The sequence below is a fragment of the Pristiophorus japonicus genome, chromosome 20 (assembly GCF_044704955.1).
Source record: "Pristiophorus japonicus isolate sPriJap1 chromosome 20, sPriJap1.hap1, whole genome shotgun sequence".
Classification (NCBI taxonomy): Eukaryota; Metazoa; Chordata; class Chondrichthyes; family Pristiophoridae; genus Pristiophorus; species Pristiophorus japonicus.
The window spans coordinates 63247643-63254928 of NC_091996.1; positions in this window are offsets into that span (position 1 = coordinate 63247643).

The window sequence follows — 7286 nt, forward strand, 5'->3', positions numbered from 1 at the left end:
GGCACAATAAATAGTGTAGATGGGAGCAGAAAGTTGCAAAGGGACATCGAAATTCATCACGGGGATTTTTCTGGCGGTCCCCACTTCCGCCCCACTGCTGCCGACCATCCTGAATGCATCATCAAAGCGCACACCGCCGATCTCCCACACCTCCATGGCAACCCCGCGAAATTTAGCTGGAAAAATTGTAAATCCGCTGCACGGTGCCCCCGACCAGCTTTTTCTGTCGGTGCACCTTCCTTTCACTCTGTGAGCCACAACAACGCGGCGGCCCTTCAAGGGGCGGGCGCACTGCTGCGGCCGCCATGTTTTTTTTGCTGGCCGACTTCCCGATTGGCCGGACAATTATGGCCCCGGGTTCGGCTGGGCCGCCAACAGGCAGCCTGGCACACCCTCTTGGGTGCCAGGCCGCTGGCCCGGCTGAAACCCTCCCTAGTGACCCAGTGGTCTTAAGTTTTATAATCGCAGAGGCTCTCCCCTTTAACTGAGGGGAGAGACGTGGTGACACACACACACACTGCTGTCATCACCACTCTGCCGCTGACTGACAGTGGCGGAGACTTTGTCCCGCCCCCACCTCCGCCCCTCTAGAGTACTTACCACCGCACCTCCTCCCCCCTTATGACCGACTTCCGGACCGCTCCAAAAAAAGTTGCCAAAGAGGTGAAAATCGATCATGTGACCGCCTCGTGTGACGCGGCAGTAAAAACACTTTGAAAACAGTTTGTTGTGCCAGGTTTCCGGCGGGGGTGAATTTCTACCCACTTTACTCTTATACTCAAACCCTCTTGTAATAAAGGCCAACATACCATTTGCTTTCTTCATTGCTTGCTGTACCTGCATGTTAGCTTTCAGTGATTCGTGTACAAGGACACCCAGGTCCCACTGAACACCAACATTTCCCAATATCTCACCATTTTAAAAAATACTCTGCTTTTCTATTTTTCCGACCAGAGTGGATAACTTCACATTTTTTCACATTATATTCCATTTGCCATGTTCTTTCTCACTCACTTAGCCGGTCTATATCCCCTTGAAGCTTCCTTGCATCCTCCTCACAACTTACCTTCCCACCTAGCTTTATATCATCAGCAAAGTTGGATATACTACATTTGATCCCCTCATCCAAATCTTTGATATAGATTGTGAATAGCTGGGCCCCAGCACCGATCCTTGCGGCACCCCACTAATGCCGGGCTGAGCGATCCCGGCCACGACACCACGAAGAAAAGTACTTTTTTTTCCGCCCTCGGCCTAATCTTCCTGTCCCTTCCTGACACACTCTGCTTATCTTTACCCAGATCACTTCTCTTACTGCTTTTGATTTTACCCTTTCCTGAATCCTCCCTCCCTGTCCCCGGACGAAATCGTGAATTGGAAGAAATTGTGAATTGTAAAAGACATAATGGTTTTGTAAAAGGTCCTGGGTTGACCTAGCTCAGCAGCCAGGGTAAGTTGATGACACAGTCGGATTCCAATCATGTCAGATAAAGATTTTCCACAGAGAGCTCGTTTACATGGGCATAACGCAGAAACAAGCTTCATGTAGGCACGACTAGGTCTGATAAGAGGTGGAGCGAAGAGACTCATGATAAACAAACTGTCCAAGAGATGGTAACCAGAGGTCCAAACAAGAGATAAGCAAAGGAATGATCTCATGGGACAGGAGAGGGTTTTCATCTGAAAGTTGAGACAAAGAACTCGACATACCGTTGGGCACCTTGGTTTAGAATGAGCCCTGACAGGTTAGATTGTCCTGTCCATTTTCTACCCCAGGCCCACCCCTAAAAAGAGAATAAAAGAGATATCTAAAGAGCCTTTAGCACAGATGATGGAGGGAAGAATTGTTCGCGCACGCCAGCTGTCTGTCTGATTGGGACCGATACCAGCTGCTTGTCATGGTCGTATATCTACTATGTCTAGCCTGATTGTGTGTTGTATTTGATTATATCTGAACTACCGCTTCTTAATAAAATGACCTATGACTCCTAACCTTGTAACCTTGTGTGACCTTTGATCCACATCTTTCAGTGATGTCAGAAGTGGGATCACAGAGCAGGAGTCATACGGACCTCGATTTCCTCGGTTTGTGAAAACCGGAAAGACTTGGTCGACTGCGTGTGATCATCACCAAGTTTCAGGCTCATTTAAAGCCCCATCTATTGCCCTAGTTATTCAATTCGCCAGGACACTGATCCCAGCCCAGTTTAAGTGGAGCCCATCCCCACGGAACAGCTCTCTCTTTCCCCAGTACAGGTGCCAGTGCCCTATGAATTGAAACCCTTGCCTCCCACACCCCTCTGAGCCACTCAGTTAAACCTCTAATCTACTTGCCCCAATGCAAATTTATGGGTGGGTGATGTAACAAACCAGAGATTATTACCTGTGAGGTTCTGTGTTTTAATTTCAACCCTAGCTCCTCAAACTCTCTCAGCAGAATCTCATTCCTAGTTCTACCTATGTCGTTGATTCCTACATGGACCACGACAACTGGATCCTCTCCCTGCCACTCCAAGTTCTTCTCCAGCTGTGAGGAGACATCATTTACCCCGGCACCGGGCAGGCATCACAACCTTTGGAACTCCCGGTTGCAGCTGCAGAGAGGAGTATCTATCCCTCTGACCATACTGTCTCCTACCACTACCATATTCCTTTTCACTTTGCCCCACTTGAATGGCCTCCTGTACCATGGTGCTGTGGTCAGTTTACCCATCTTCCCTGCAGTCCTTGTTCTCATCCCTACAGGCAGCAAGTATCTCGTACTTGTTGGTCAAAGTCAAGGGCTAATCCATCACTACATCCTGGGTCCCCATACCTTCCTGACTCGCAGTCACACCCTCCTGTCCCTGACAATTGACGTACTCTAAAGAACTACTTAACCTAAGGTGTGTGACTACCTCCTGGAACAAAGTGTCCAGGTAACTCTTCCCCCTCCCTGATGTCCCGCAATGTCTTCACCTCGTAGTCCAGCTCAACAACTCTGAGCCGAAGTTCCTCAAGCTGCAGACACTTCCCGCAGATGTGGTTGCTCGGGATCTCGGTGCTCTGCACAAACTCCCACATGCTGCAGTTGCGGCACACCACCTGCACTCCCACATTTATCTAACCTTCTTTATTTATTTGATTAGTTAATTAAGTATATTTTTATCGCTTATTTTAGTTTTATTACTTAATTGGTTTATCTAGTTTTAGTCACTAATTTAATAAAGTAAAGCAATTTAGTTTCTTAGCTAGCTTAGAGACTAAAATCTGTAATACTCACCAACCAATCACCTACCTGCTGCCTTGTGATGTTACTCCTTCATTGTTTTTGCTCCCTCTCTCCTCCTCTCTTTATTCCCCCGGTTCAGCTCCGTCCCTGACAAGGTCCACTCTCGCCGCTGCTCTCGGTGAGTTCGCTATGTCTACCCTGTCAAATCCTTTTGTTATCGTAAATAACTCGATCACATCACCACCTTCTCTTGTCTAGAGAAAAGTGCCCCAGCCTGTTCCATCTTTCCTGATATTTATACCCCCTCAGTTCTGGTATCATCCGTTTAAATCTATTTTGCACCTTCTCCAGTGCCTCTATATCCTTTTTATAATATGGAGACCAGAACTGCGCACAATACTCCAAGTGTGGTCTAACCAAGGTCCGATACAATTTTAACATAACTTCTCTACGTTTCAATTCTATCCTTCTAGAAATGAACCCCAGTGCTTTGTTTAACATAATATATAATATAAAATAAAAACAGAAAGTGCTGTGAATACTCAGCAGGTCAGCAACATCTGTGGAGAGAGAAACAGAGTTAACGTTTCAGGTCGATGACCTTTCGTCAGGACTAGAAAAAGTTAGAGATGTAACAGGTTTTAAGCAAGTGCAGAGGCAGGGAAAGGAGGGGAGGAAAGAACAAAGGTGAAGGTCTGTGATAGGGTGGAAGGCAGGAGAGATTAAATGGCAAAAGGGGTGATGGGGCGAGGCAAAAGGAGATGGTGATGGGACAAGTAAAGAAACAAAAGATGGGGCTAGAGGAGGTGTAAATGTGTAAGTGTGGAGAACACGTAACCTCCGTTTTAAAAATACTCCTGGAGTTTCCGCGGGATTCTCTGGCGGGGAATGGGTGGAATCCCGCAATAATGGCAGAAGCGGTTAAAATCGGCCGTGGCTCCGACAAAGTTTCCTCCAATCTTCAGCCAAAGCGATCGGGAGAACCTCACAACAGTTTCCGCCCGGCCCCAACCCCAGATTCTCTTAGAAAAAGGATGAATTATCTGGGATTTCAGAAGGTGTTTACTGACTGACTTTCGATGTGCAGAGGATCGTTAGCTGTGACTGACACCCATTAGCTCCAAAATGGAGCATAAAAGCAATGGCTTTGCCCAGCACCCTGTCACAACAGAAAGAAACCATTAAATAAATACCTAAAGTTATCAATTATCATCATTTTGTATAAAACAGCCTGCAATGTATATTGTTTTCTGAAGTAAAGCTCTCTCTTTACGCTGCTCCACATTCAGAATTCACTTCAGTATCAGTGTGACATTACTATTCTTCCCATCATTCACTGTGTGACTGCTAACTTAATTTCAATTTGTGTTGTATTATGGAGCCACATCCAGCAGGAGTTGTATTCAAAATGACCAAACTCATTTCGCATAGGCTTCTCACAGAGAGAGTAGACCAACACCCCTTCACTCTGGGCGGCATTCGAACCAAGGTCCCAGAGGTGAAAGGTCAGTGTCTAACTCCCTGCACCATCGTGTCCCTTAGCAGAGCACTGATTAAATAGTTTGAAGTCTCCATTATTTTTAGCAATAAAGTGGACCGTACAGTCCCCACCTCTGAAACTGCCCAATTTTAAAAGGGGCAATTATTTAAATCGACCAAAAAACACTAACTATTTCCATTATTTTCAATTACAAAGTTGCCGTCTACAGCTTGTTAAACGCTCTATGTGTTTCGGACAGAAACCAGTGTTCAGTGCGTAGTTCACACCTTGTTAAGGGCTAATTCCCTTGATCACCTTTAATTGGTGTTGGGATAGAGCTTGCGCCACTCAGCATGGACTGCAATAACCAACGGGTTTGTGTAGGACTGCTGTGGCGGAAATTTCTAAGATTTTAAGTATGGAGCTAACAATTTGAATAACTTTTAAATAAATCTAGTTCTGCATACAGTCTTGTTTGGTTTATTCAACAGTCTTGTTCAATAGTAATAGCGCTAGCTCTGTAAATCGGGCCAGTCGCAGGAGCACCAACACATCTGATATAAGCGGTGGGGACTGAACTGATATTAAAAAAATGCTTTAAACATTTATAATCAGGTTGCCAATGAGGCTGATCAGTGGGACTCTCTGCCTCTGTCATTCAGGGCACAGAGGAAAGTTGTTTATGAGTATAGGTGTCAGCTGTGGCTCAGTGGTAGCACTCTCACCTCTGTGTCAGAAGGTTGTGGGTTCAAGTCCCACTCCAGAGACCTGAGCACATAATCCTGGCTGACGTTCCAATGCAGTACTGAGCGAGTGCTGCACTGTCAGAGGTGCTGTCCTTTGGATGAAATATTAACCCGAGGTTGCATCAGGTGGATGTAAAAGATCTGCTGGCACTCTTCAAAGAGCAGAGGAGTTCTCCCCGGTGGTCTCGTCATTATTTATCCCTCAACCAACAGATTATCTGCTCAGTATCACATTGCTTGCCACATTTCCTGCATTACAACAGTGATTGCACTTCAAAATAGTACATCATTGGCTATAAAAAATGGCGGGACATTCTGAGTAAACGCAAGGGGCTGGATTCTTGGTTCATTGCCGCCTCTGTTTTCACCCCAGAGGGAATGTAATGGCGACAGGAAGCTTGAACATAAGAATTAGGAACAGGAGTAGGCCATCTAGCCCCTCAAGCCTGCTCCGCCATTCAATAAGATCATGGCTGATCTGGCCGTGGACTCAGCTCCACTTACCTGCCCGCTCCCCATAACCCTTAATTCCCTTATTGGTTAAAATCTATCTATCTGTGATTTGAATACATTCAATGAGCTAGCCTCAACTGCTTCCTTGGACAGAGAATTCCACAGATTCACAACCCTCTGGGAGAAGAAATTCCTTCTCAACTCGGTTTTAAATTGGCTCCCCCGTATTTTGAGGCTGTGCCCCCTAGTTCTAGCCTCCCCTACCAGTGGAAACAACCTCTCTGTCTCTATCTTGTCTATCCCTTTCATTATTTTAAATGTTTCTATAAGATCACCCCTCATCCTTCTGAACTCCAACGAGTAAAGACCCAGTCTACTCAATCTATCATCATAAGGTAACCCCCTCATCTCCGGAATCAGCCTAGTGAATCGTCTCTGTACCCCCTCCAAAGCCAGTATATCCTTCCTTAAGTAAGGTGACCAAAACTGCACGCAGTACTCCAGGTACGACCTCACCAATACCCTATACAGTTGCAGCAGGACCTCCCTGCTTTTGTACTCCATCCCTCTCGCAATGAAGGCCAACATTCCATTCGCCTTCCTGATTACCTGCTGCACCTGAAAACTAACCTTTTGGGATTCATGCACAAGGACCCCCAGGTCCCTCTGCACCGCAGCATGTTGTAATTTCTCCCCATTCAAATAATATTCCCTTTTACTGTTTTTTTTCCCTAAGGTGGATGACCTCACACTTTCCGACATTGTATTCCATCTGCCAAACCTTCACCCATTCGCTTAACCTATCTAAATCTTTTTGCAGCCTCTCTGTGTCCTCTACACAACCCGCTTTCCCACTAATCTTTGTGTCATCTGCAAATTTTGTTACACTACACTCTGTCCCCTCTTCCAGGTCACCTATGTATATTGTAAACAGTTGTGGTCCCAGCACCGATCCCTGTGGCACACCACTAACCACCGATTTCCAACCCGAAAAGGACCCATTTATTCCGACTCTCTGCTTTCTGTTCGCCAGCCAATTCTCGATCCATGCTAATACATTTCCTCTGACTCCGCGTACCTTTATCTTCTGCAGTAACTTTTTGTGTGGCACCTTATCGAATGTGGCACCTTCCAGCGTCCCATCGGGACATTCGGTGCCGGGTCTGTGGGGGCGCGGAGCAGTACCACCCGGGAGAGGCGAGCCAGTGTGCAACGCCCCTGGTTGTGACACCAGCTCGAAATTTGAAACTCGCCCGATCCGTCGTGCCCCGCAACGCCCCCTGGTGGTACTACCTGTGAAAGCTGGCTGTTCCAGCTGTAGCGGCCGCAGTGAGGGAAGGAATGTCGTCGACCTTGGGTAAGAGTGACTGCTTTTTATTTTTGCGATTCATGTGGA